Genomic DNA, 13,017 nt, shown 5'->3' on the forward strand with positions numbered 1-13,017 from the left:
TGCATAGTCTTAGTCAATTTAAAATAATAAGCTTTGAGGGATTAATGAGTTAATTTAGTAAAAAAATAGAAGGGAGCTGGTCACTGTGGACCAGATGAGCAAGACTTGATGGAGATTTAATTAACTAATCTTTAAGGCCTCTAGCTATCTAGCAATTTATCCATTCTCTTTTGGATTACAAAGATAAGTTATAGCTAGATAAATTAGGAAAGGCCAAGAATATTTTTCTAAGCAGTGGTTCTCAAAATGTAGTCCCTAAACTTGCAGCATCAACACCACCCAGAATTTATGAGAAATGCAAATTCTCTGACCCCACTCCTTAACTCTGTAGGGACAACAGTCTACTTTCTAACAAGGCTTCCTGGTGATTCTGAGTTATACACAAGCTTGAGAACCACTGTTCAAGGGCATGGGTATATAAAAAATTTATTGAAAAAAGTAAGAAGCAAAATTAAAGGTCAACTATGACTGAGATGTGGGTTTGCTATTGAGTTGCCTGACAAGTGAATCCCAGAAGTATTTTTTCGGTCTCTTGGCGAGGAGAACCCGAGGTGACCAGGTTCCCTGAGCAGCTTCTCTGACTTCTTCTTGACCCATATATTTAGTCTGTATGTTTCCTGTGTCATGCTGTTCCCTCCCTCTAAATACCCTTTCTCTCTGTCTCCATTTATGAAGTCTACCCATTTTTGTTAAGTCTTTCATAAAGTATCAAAAGATTCCTTTTTCTGAAAACTTTTTTATACCGGTGATGTCTATGTTACTTGTCAGTTTTTTTAAATTTCATTTATTGTTTAAACTTTTTATTGAACAGTATATATACAAAAATGTGCCAATATCTCTTGTGTATAGATTGAGGGGATTAAAAAAAATACACCTATGGAAGTAACACTCAAAGAACAAAACATTGCCAGCACCCAGAAGCCCTGCTTATGCTCTGTTCCAGTCACTACCTACCTCCAGGATGAAAGCACTGATTACCTTTGACAGCTTATATCAGTTTGGGAAACTCTTACCTATAATTGTTCCATTTGTTTTTATTTTATCCAAATGAGTTGTTTGCACGTAGATCCCTTTTTATTGGATATTTCATTAGGTTGCTGAAGTAGCACTTCTAATAGCAACATGGAATTTTTGAAATATCATTTCTAATAACCTGTTGTGTCTCCGAACCTCTGGCAGAATCTATGTTCTTTGAGATTTTTGCAAATTGGGAAAGAAATCATCCAGTATATTATCTGCTATAATCAGGGCAGCAAAAAGCAACAAAGGAACTATACAAAGGAACTATATAGGCCTTTAAAAATCTCTCTCCAAACTTCCTTGTTCTCTGACACCTGACTACCTCTTTTCTTTCAATCAAATGGCCTGAAATCAATCCTTCACCTCAAAACACATGCTCCTCTACCATCACCCTCCCTTCCTCTTTGCAGACCCTCTTTGACGTGTCCTGCCCTCCTTTCCCCTCCACCTGGTAACCTTGCTGGAATGAGAGAGGTGTTAATGTAATAGGGAAGAATGAATCTGACTCCATACTAGATCTATTCCTTTAAATTTCCCCCTGTGCTCCGTTTCCTGTGCTTAGTCCTGCCGGTTGCACACCTTTGGTAGAATAATGTTACCTAGTGCCTGAAATATACAGGATAGCCATTCTCAAGACTCTGACCTTTAAGGATATAACACTTTTTCATTCATACAGAGATAAAAAGTTGCAGAACAGAGGATAACATTTGTCTTGTTGGAGGTTTATATGAACATTGTGACCTGACTTACATGGACAGCTGCCAGAGCAAAGGATTCTGACACCAAGAAATTTGCAACAACCAACCACATTCCCTCCCCCTTTTAGTATAAAAGGAGCCTGAATTCTGACGTGGGTAAGATGGTTCTCTAGGACATTAGTCCCCCATCTTCTCCATCTGCTGGCTTTCCAAGTACAGTCATTATTTCTTGACCCAACACCTCGTCTCCCAATTCCCTGGCCTGCCACGTGGAGAGCAGGATGAGTTTGGACTTGATAACATTACTTTTTCAGTTCTCTGCAGCACTGGCTTACCCTCTTCAGAAATTATCACTTGTACCAGTACTTCTTCTTTGGTGTTCATCCATTTAGACCCTCAAATGAAAGCTCCAAGAGAACAGGGTTCCTGTCTCATTTATCATTGTCCTTATAACATTCAAAATGACCTGACACCTAGTAGGTGCCCCCAAAAGCTCATTTGAAATAATGAATTATATGCATGAGTAACAAAGTTTTAAATCAATAAATATTTCAAGTGAGAGATTTTTGAATTTGAAACGTCTTGGCTCTGCCAATGATGAATCACTTGACCCACTGAGTCACGAACTTCCCTGTGCCTCAGATTCCCCTTTCGTAAAACTGGAGACTGTGAAGATATCCCAGGTCTTGAACTCCACAGCGAGCATAAAGGAAGTATGTGAAGATGGGGATGATGGCAAACAGGCCTTCTGAGGAGCTGCCTCTGCTAAACTCCAGTAGATTATTATGAAGGGTGAACGTGCATCTAATATTGCTTCAGATTCTAGTATTTCTAGAGATGCTGAAGCTCCAGATGTTTCCTCAGTGAAACTCTCATGAAATGTGCACAATGAATTCTATTAAGAAACTGAAAACACCCTTAGCTGAAAAGCATCCACAGCATAATTAACTCTCTGTTTTGGGAGCCAGAGAAACACTAGCCATACTTTGAATCATTGACCATCTCATCATCCTTAAACAAAAATATATCTCAGGGTACAATTCATCAGATTTCTCAAGATTTCTTAAACATAAAGAGAGACTTGTAAAGGACATCTTTTTATATTTCTGAAAGAGTGGGAGTCATGATCTTTTTCTCAAAACTGTCTTTCCTCACTGTGTATATACTTATGTAAAGTGACATTTTGATATCAGACCATTTGATATATGTTCTGGTAGCAAAGTGGCCATAACTCAAATTTCAGGGACCACTGCCTTTCCCAGAATTTCATACAAAATAAATCAATGTCTAGATATGAATATATACTCACAGAGTAAAAATTTCCTACACATTTAAATTTTATTAATAATCACGATGTTTAGTAAAGAAGCCAACTAATGAAATATTGAGACCAACTTAGACATAAAGCAATTATGCCAATAGGGGAGTGATTGAGCTAACTCACTTACTTGACAAAATATTAACATGTTCAAAAATGACAGGAAATCTCTTTTGGAAGAATGAGAAGATAAATCACATCTAATGTCAAATAAAAACAGCAAAATTCTATAAGATATTTGGAATATGAAGCTAAAGTTTTTTAAAAAGTTGCTGAATTAAAAATGCTGGTAGAAAAATATGAAGAATGGATGGGTTAGGGAGGGAAATTATAAGTAATTAATTACAATTATAAAATTATAAATTATAAATGAAATCTTTTTATTTTGATCTCCATTTTCTGGATAATGACTCTATCAATGAAAATGTTTTCCCATATTTGAGTGTTTATGAGTGTATGTATATTGCATCCTCTGCCAAATTTATTGCATAATGTAGAACAGTTATCTATTATTGGAACAAAATGAAAACCAGCCATAACATCAAGCAGGGTCTTATCCTGCTCTGTTCATGTTTTTTATCTTGAGTTTGATAAGTTTTTTATCTCAACTCTGCTTTGCTCTGCCCGTATGCACATGACTTTCTTGCAAATTCAGATGAAGGAAGATTTAAAATGAGACCAGACACTAATTTCCTCAGCATCTTCTCTTAGACAAATTGCCAGATGCTCCCTCGGTGGGGGAAGATGAGCTGCAGTAGTTGTCACAGGGGTTAGAAGAAAACGCCTAACGAAGCACCTGCAGGAACAGGTAAGGCTGAAACCATCTCTGGGGGAAGCCCCGGGGCGGGCTCGAGCCCTCACCTGGGCTCTCTCAGGTCGGCGCACCTCACCCTGAGAAAACAGGCTTAGAAGGAAATGTCAGCGTCATTCCAGGGAGTTCATTTGTTGGCAGGCTATGCCGCAGTGTTCCAGGGAGACGAGATAAACTCTTACTCAGAAGTTCTACTTAGAATTCGAAGCACATTTACCCAAAATTAAAGCATCGTGTTTGATCAGCTTTTACAGGCCCAGACTCATTCAAAAATGAAGGGAGGTTCATGTATTCCTGGAAGACTCTTTCTATTTTCGATTATGAGTGAGGTAGACTCAGAGATGGGGGAGAGGCAGATTCACGGATGGGAGAGAGACAGGGAGACTGACAAATAGAAGCTGCTTGACAGTGTTCATTGCTAAGCAGATGATAAAAATGTCTGCGACCCTAATGACAAAACCAGCCTCTCACGGGAGGATCATTTGAGAGAGTCTCCCAGGCAGATGGAATGCAGTACAGGGCCCTAAAGTAGAAATGAGCTGACAGTTATTAAAACCTGAGAGGAGGCTGTGAGGACCTGGTAGGTAAGGAGCGAGGCCTGGGGGAGGCGGTGCTGAGGAGGAAGACAGGTGCAAAGTCATCAGGGCCTTTTAGTACAGGTTGAAAGCTATTTTCTTAAACACCTAGGAAGCCTTTGAAGTTTTTACCCTGGGGACTTGGGATGATCTGATTGCCTTGTTTTAATGATCACCCCGGCTTATGATGACACGCTTTTCAATATTTCCATTTACAGTCTTGCCTCTGAGCATCCAGGCTCTAAGCCAAACCCCCAGACATAAAATGGTGACATGATTAGGAAAAGGCTCACTTTAAAGCACCCGTTCTGGACCAATCTGTAGCTTTTATGGGCACATTATCACCGCCCCTGAGCCATAACGGGCCCCAAATTGGAGGCAGCATTCCACCTGAGTCATCATCCAAACCGCTTTATGAAGCCGCCGTCACATGTCTCTGGACGGTCATTCAATTACTCATAAGGCCCGACTTTTCTCAGCTTCCGAGGGATATCAAAATCACAGATCGGGATGCTCATACTAACACCAGTTCGAGTGATTCTGTTTTCAGAAACAGCCACCAAGCATCTCTCCACACATTCAGTGTAACAAACACGGCAATGGTACAGTTTGGTAATTCAGTGAAAGTTTCTTTTTCTTTTCTTTCTTTTTTCACTTAATCCTATCTTAGTCTTTCAGTGTCTTGGTCAAAGGCAAATATCAGTCCTTTGCCAGAGTCATGCTATTTCAAACAGAAAAAAGAAGGTTCAAGAAGGCAGAAATAAGTCTTGGTGTGGGGGGGAAACAAAATACATATTTTTAACAAAACCACCAAAATAACAAACTTAATTTGTGATCGCATGTTCTCAGCTCTCCTCCTCCCAAAGCTCAGGGCTGGAGAATTCTGTCTCCTCAATTCCCCAGACCTCTAAGGATAATCGGACAGGTTTCTGGATTTTTATGATGGAGAAATGGGGAGTGGGCAGGTGGAGGGGCAGAGCTAGAGGGGAAGCTGAAGGGCTTTGCAAGATAGAGGTGAAGGGAGAGGGGAGAGAACATAGCAAGTTTTCCAGCTAAGGTTTCAGGGAACCATGTGGGGAGAATGAGGGGAAGAGAAAATGGGGCTGATGGAGGGGAGAGAGTGAGAGACTCGGGGGAGAGAGAAGATTTAAGAAAAGTGGTCCAGAAATGACGATTTTGATCAGAACCCTCCCTCTTTCTCTCTTTCTCTCTCATCTTTCAGTTTTTCTTCAGACACAGTTTAATACAAATACTTGACTCACTGGATCAGGCATTCCAAAGGGTACAAATACAAGTCATTTTTATTGTTTATTCACTTGGTAAGAAAGACAGTGAAAGGAAAGAAAGTAAAGGCAGGGGGACACAAGAAGGGAAGATTAAGATAAAGGAGACGAAGAGTCACACTGATTAACAGGTGAGGATTTTGTCTCTATTACTCTTTCAGACTCTTCCTGTGCAGAAGGCTGCTTCTAAGCTGTCAAAGAAGCCATTTCTTTTTCTGCTTATTCCTCAGTGATACCGAGGAGTTCTATGGGATGGGAAGCAACACACAGTGACCCGGCAAGGCCATCCAAGGTGCTCCGGAGTCCGGACTGAACCTGCCTGACAGTCCTGTCTCACCTCCCTTCAGAGCCTTCCCCATTCCCCACGTTATCAGAAACAGGTGATGACTCAACATCCCCGACACACAAGCCTGCCCCGCCTTCTTGTTTTCTCAGCCAGACACACCTTTCTCTTCCACTTCTATTAATTTATGAAACAGTGATGTATTGTGCACATTTTTTTTGTATGAATGGTTCTAAATACAGTGACATTCATGCTACTTGAGAACAAATATTCAATCTTCCACTTCCCCAAGTTACTTTTGAAAATGTGTGAACATAATTTTAAGTATAATATAATGCCTTGACCAAGAATCTCTATAATCATGCAGTCCTGGAGTGATTTTCTTAATCCTCTCAACTTTTTCTGCATCATACATAGAGGCACACACACGGCACACATGTACAACACACACACACACACACACATAATCACACATCTTTGTCCCAACTTCACATACGAAGGATAACAAATCTTTGCAGTTTGAAAACATCATTTCTAGAGTCACACAAAAAGGATCTCTGTCCTGTCTTGGTCAGTGAGCAGTTGTGCTCCTAGAAAATTCACAACTTTATAGCTACCTCATTAGCAAAAATGAATTAGCTACCTTATAGTTTCAAAATTTTAGTAAATATACACATAATATGTATATGAAGATTCTCATATACATTCTTATTACTATATAAAGATTGTGATACAGAATGTGAGAGTTAATAATAAAGAAAAGAAGAGATAGCATTTTTAGTTGAATAACTATGATTGCAAGCACATAAAACACATTAATTAACTTTGTCTAAACACCCAGGAAATGCATTATTACTATGGCTAATCAAATCCTGTTGCAAATTACTCTAACTATGCGGTGGTAGCTTGACTAGGAATAGAAATTTAGTCACCAGGCTGGGATAATAATCACTAAGGAGTGACTGCCTTTTCCTCCTCAGAGAAAGGAAATCCATTCATGTGCCAAATGAAATTCTAAATCAATTCTTCAGTTTGCTGTTTAAATGCAAAGTAGTCAAAACATTAGTTGATTAAGCGCTTAATTTTGTGAAGCAGGATTCATGAAAAAAAAATGGAGCTTAATTATATCAGCATTACAATGATTTTCATTTAGAACATACTAACAAAAAAGACTAAAGCTATTCAAAGAGTCAACACGAATAAAAAGTGTTTTGAATTATAAAAGAATTACATAAAGTGCAGGAAGTATATTCTCAATCATCTCATTGGTCAGTGATAACATTTACATTTTTGACTTTAATAAAATGAAGACAAAAGAAAAAGAGGAACTCAAAAGATATGATTAATAAAAATAACATGTGTCCACATCCTTGGCTCTATTTCCCCAAGAATTCATGAATAATTTTAAAATCTGAGTAGAGACCAGCTATCCATGGATGGCTCCAAAATAATAAATAGAGGTTCTAATAAATCAATTGAAATAGATGGATTGAGAATTTTAAACTGTTTATTTACCTCGCAGCCCCTACTCAGACTGGATTAACCATTTGAGAGTTAATTGGCTGGAAGAAATTCACAGCTTACAAACCAGCTGCTTATTTAAAAAAAAATGAAGTAATAAAAGATGTTGATACCTACCATTTTTGTTTCATAACAATATTGAAAACTTTTCCCAAAATTTTAAAAACAGGTTTCAGGACTTTTATTGTAGTTTTTTCACTACAATTATACTTAGTAAATGGGGTTATTGTTTTTTTTTTTTTTCTTAATGTTTTGGTTTTAAAAAGACAAATACAATACCTACCCTATCTATATGAACCATAAGTGATTGAGGGGAAAAAAAGAATAATTTTCATGAGAAGGGATGGAAAAGTCAAAAGGCTATCCAAAATATTTCCAATAAAAACAGTCCTATTTAGAAACTCAGTAGTTTATGGCAACTGTTATGAACTAAGAACACAACACAGTAATAGCTAATATAAGGAAAATATACCAGAAAAATTTCATACTGTTGAGAGAGAAAGGACAAATTCTTGTTCTTCTAAGTGTAGCCAAAGGGACCATTAAAATCTACACTTTATGTATCAGAGAGTGTCTGAACAAGACTCTGCAACTGAAACAAGAAAGTGAGAGATTATGTAAATTAGCCTTCCAAAAAGTATAAATCATCACTTGCGAAAATCTGAGAGGCAGTGAGAAAAGAATACAGCAAAAGCAGTTCTTTCAGCAACCAAACTCCTCTGCTCTCAGCATGTTCCAAACAGCCTTCCATCTTTAAGGGACCCCTCTTTCCACTGATGCCCCTTGTACCTGACTGTGGCAACCCCGCCAACAGCATTTACATTGAGTGGAACCAGCACAGGGAAAGGAGTGGTCTCGGACGCGTAGACAAACTTCTGGCAAAGGCAGGTCCATGTTCAACAACCAAAGCAAGACTGCGGGCTGAAAATTTCCTGATCAAAGCATGTAAATTTGACAGTCACTATTGAAAATAGTGATTCTTTTGAAATCAGATTGTTGATTGCTTTCCTTTTCTGACTTCCAGAATTCTCAGTTTGGTGAAATTTCAGAGACTTAAAATCTAGAGTAAGCCTCCTGATAAGAGGTAGAATTTCTTTACAAATGAATGCCCCAGGGACTCATCTCTGCTTCCTCTGCCCTCAGCACCCTTTGATCATGGTCTTCCCCACCCATTTCCACAAGGGTCAGCTACTATTCATTGTTTCATAGCTTGCTGTTTCACATACACATTTTTGTTTCGCTGAAGATGCTGTTGGCAGAAAGTAGTAAGCTGCTAAAAGCAACTTAGTGGAATTCTTTGGAAGAAATAAAATCTACTAACAAAAATAAACAATCAATGCAAAAAATATAAAATTAATGTTAAACAATAGATTAAATAAGTTAATATAAAAATAAAAACACATCATTTCTATCTAAGTGGATGTTACTTTACACAGTTAATATTTTCCTGAAAAATGCTATGTCAGCTGATTAATGTCAAGTTTTACAAAACTTTATGTAAACCCCAAATTTTATAAACCGCATTTCTTATATGAAGTATGAAAGTTAGTTATTCAGAATGTATAAAGTTAAAATTTTCTGAAGTTAAGACTCGTCCAACGTTTAAACAGTCACTGAGGCCTTCATTCATTTGCTTTTTTATAATGGAATTTCAAAATATTTTCATAAAGCAATGCACACCTGGAGAATCAAAATTAAACAGGAGGTTGAATAAGTGTCTGGTAGATCATTGATGGTACGTGATCTATTAGATATTCATTTACTTTCCGGTCTGAATAACTTCTTGCTTTTTTGGAGGGATTGGCAGGTGGGGGCACCAGATGTGGCATTTGAGTGCTATAGAGGCCCTGTGTTTAGAACTCCTATGTTGAATTTGCTCCTACTTTTCATGCCAGACTATGACACATGCTAGTTTGTGCTACTAAAGGTGTGTGACAGATACTCAAAAGTGGAATTATAACCCACATTATCGGTCATGACCTTGACTCACATCTAGCTTATGTACGCTTCCTTCCAAATACGGCTCTGGATTTGTCTTGCCTCAGAAATGATTATTCATTACTCTTGTGATTTTCTTCTCCACATATGTTTAATAAAACCCCACATATTTTACCCTAACTTTAAACTTTCAAAATTCCCAATGCTCCGTGAAGCTTGTGAGCAATTTCCACTTCCAGAAATAATAAGGCATCCTTCTGAGATGTTGTTAAAGCCTGTTTTAATATAGCATGTGTTTATTTAAACCCAGTGCCAAATAGCTCCTTGGTGGTGGTTTCTGCTTAGAGCCAAAGGTGGAATAGCCCACAGAGAATAACTTGAAGAGTGCAGGTTTGTTCCATGACAAGTCTAAAGTCCTCCAAGGAAGACAGTGCTAGCAATTGTACCTTTCACCTTTCAGGAGGAACTGTCTTGTCTTCATTTCTCATTATTGGGTCATTAGGCTTGTCAAATTCTAATACATTTTAAGGTTCCTTAGGAACCCAGATATTAACGCCCCATTTCTCCTTCCTGGGATGGAAGAAATGTACACAGTCATATCTCTTAACACATAGATGTTAGAAAACCTATCCAGAAAAAGCATGTGGACTAGAATCCAAGTTTATTTTCCTATTATCATATCCTGTGCAAATAACTTACTATTCATTTTTGAAGACAGAAAACATAATCCCTTCCAATTGCAGAAAGAAGTGAAACACAGATACACAGTGTAAATAACGTTTCTGAAATGCACATAACACCGTTGCCTGAAAGACCACGAGGAAAGGAATTTTATGTCTATCAGCCACTGAAGACTTAACTGCATTATGACCTAAAAATTAAAAGAACATTCCACCATTTATCATTGAAATGAAGGAAGAAGTACATTTTCTTTCTTCTATTCTCTCTATTTTTTCTATTTAAAAATATGGAATTGGCTTTATGCTTTTATTTAGATGTCACCTCAGATCTTAAGCCTCCCGACAGTCATCTTGGCAGAGCCACCTGCCTGTGGGAACAGTGAGTCTTCTTCCTGTCTGCTTACTCATCTGCGCTCTCTGGTGTCCCCAGCAACAGGTGTCTCATTAGCACCTGAGTGATGCCAGCTTCTGAGGAAGGCTGTGAACTGATTAAACACATGCTCCATTTTTATCTCTTTATGAGTCATTACTTAAAGGTTTTATCACCAGATTGCCACACTTAATTACGTGGAGCCATAATTAAATATAAGCATTCTTAGGCCTGCCTTTTTAGGTTTTCATTTAAACTTAAGTGACATGTTTTGCTGTTGGCTAATTTAAAATGATCTTTAAAAGAGCTGTAGGAGGTGCTTTTTTTGAAGGGGGCATAGCAGGGCAGGGTTTTTTATTTTTTCATACATAAGTTACTGTTTTTGGCTTTGCTTTTTTTTTCCATCTGAAAAAAAAATTCTACCTGCATTTAAAGACCTAGAGTGGGGAGGGTATAGCTCAGTGGTAGAGTGTGTGCTTAGCATGCACAAGGTCCTGGGTTCAACCCTCAGTATCTCTATTTTAAAAAATAAGTAATTTTTAGCTCCCCTCTCATTACGTATGCCCTCCTGCAAATAAAAATAAAGACCTAGAAGAGTATCAGAAGATATAGGGGTAATTAAATTAGAGTGGGCCAAGTTTGTTTTTATAGGATGCAAGAAAGGAAGGGGTTGCTTGCCTTACAAGTTATGTTTTAACTGGGATACTAGGAAACCTCAGGCAAAATCAGATGACTAACTGAATTCTTCATTTTCCTTGTGCTCTGAAGACATCTGCTAATTAGATGAAGACAACACAGAACAAAATTATCTTATTAAGATTGTAAACAGCAAGATTTTCTTTTTTCCATGTTTACTTGCTCTGATGTCCTTCACACTGTCCTTGTATGTACCACTCAGGACTGAGCCACAGTCATTCTCCCACTTGCTAACCTACTGGGGGAGAGAACCAGAAGGTTCGGTTTTATTGTCACACTAGTTTTTGGCCTCTCCAGGACACTCCTGTAAATTTGCAAATCTTTTCAATTTTCTCTAAATTCTTATGGCTGATCTCCATAAACAATTTTATTAGTGGAGACCATGAGCCTTAGGCCCTTCATGGTTTAACCCCCTACACTATTCCGCACCCAAGAACAATGAGGAAAAATCATCACCTACTTCTCCCTGTGTTCTAGAAATGAACATGCCAGGTTGCATAAGTTCTACAAGTTACACAGAGATGTAGGGGAAGCACACAAGAGAATTGCAGAAGAGCATGGCCTTTCCTCTTGAATATCACATGAGATGCCTAAAATCTGAGGGTGCTTTCAGAAGAACATTCTGGAAGGTCCTCTTGCCCTCTAATTAGTATGCCCTGTCCTTCAAGACTCACAGGCTGAAACCCAGTTGTCCTTTGTGGGAAAACTCCTTCTCTTATCTCAGGAAGAGATTTCATGTTGGTTTTCCCCCAGGGCCATCCAGTCTTGAGAAGTGTCATAAGCATCAGCCAGATGGAGTTCATGTTTCTCCAGCCTCATCCTACATGAATTAGAGAAGGTTAGGTGGGTGATGGTGGAGGACAGGCTGTGGTCCCATAAACAAGGATCTAAGTTGACTCTTTGGTACAAGCTTTTATTTTCATTCTCATGCCAACTAAGAACTGCAGCACTGCTGGGTCTTTTACTAGTTGACCGACTACGATAACCTGGATGCCTTGTGTTGCAAATGTAAAAGAAAAAACAAAACAAAAGGAAGACAAACGCAAAGCCTTCAACTCTAACTGGCTACGCCAAAAAGGAAATAGATCGACTTTTACTCATGAAAAGTCTGGGAGTGCTTATTGCTTTAGCCACGGCTTGATGGAAGGGCTTAAATATCACCACGACCTGCGGTCTTTCCCTCCATCTCTCAGCTCTCTTTGAATTGGTTCATCCCAGGCTGTGTGAACTGAAGGTGGGAAGGAATTGTCAAAGATAGATTGTACCAGATGGAGTTAAACAGTCAAGGTAGACTTTTCCAAGACTGTTGCAACAGAAAAGAGAGACAACTCATCCTCACTGAAACACAAGGCAGGAGGGTTTTTAAGCTCTGGGGTGAGCTAGTGGAAAAGTGCTGGAGTTGGTTAATGCAGAGGTCGATCAGTGTGATCAGGCCATCTGAGTTTGCTAATTAGCTTGATGCTTATAGAAACTGTCCCCTTCCCTCCCAGAGAAACTGGGAGGTTCTATCTTTCTCGATGATTGAAATAATTATATTTCAAAAAATGGTTCCCAAGTCCTAGAGAAAAACATTCTTGGTCTGTAAAACTGGCAAGAGGCGGGAGCAAGATTTACATCTCCAAGGGGCAGAAAAAGAATTTACAATCAAAAGTTTTATAAAGTAAATGCACTAAGAAAAGGGAGCTCAAAGGCCTGTGGTCAGGAAGAAGTCTGGCTAAAGAATAACCAAGCTGAGAGGAATAGCTTGGTCAGTGGTAAATCCTTCAGTGAGAATCAGAGGCTTTGGAGGAACTTGTGTTGGAGACATAAACAGTCAATAGCTAA

The sequence above is a fragment of the Camelus dromedarius genome, chromosome 23 (genome assembly GCF_036321535.1).
Source record: "Camelus dromedarius isolate mCamDro1 chromosome 23, mCamDro1.pat, whole genome shotgun sequence".
Lineage (NCBI taxonomy): Eukaryota > Metazoa > Chordata > Mammalia > Artiodactyla > Camelidae > Camelus > Camelus dromedarius.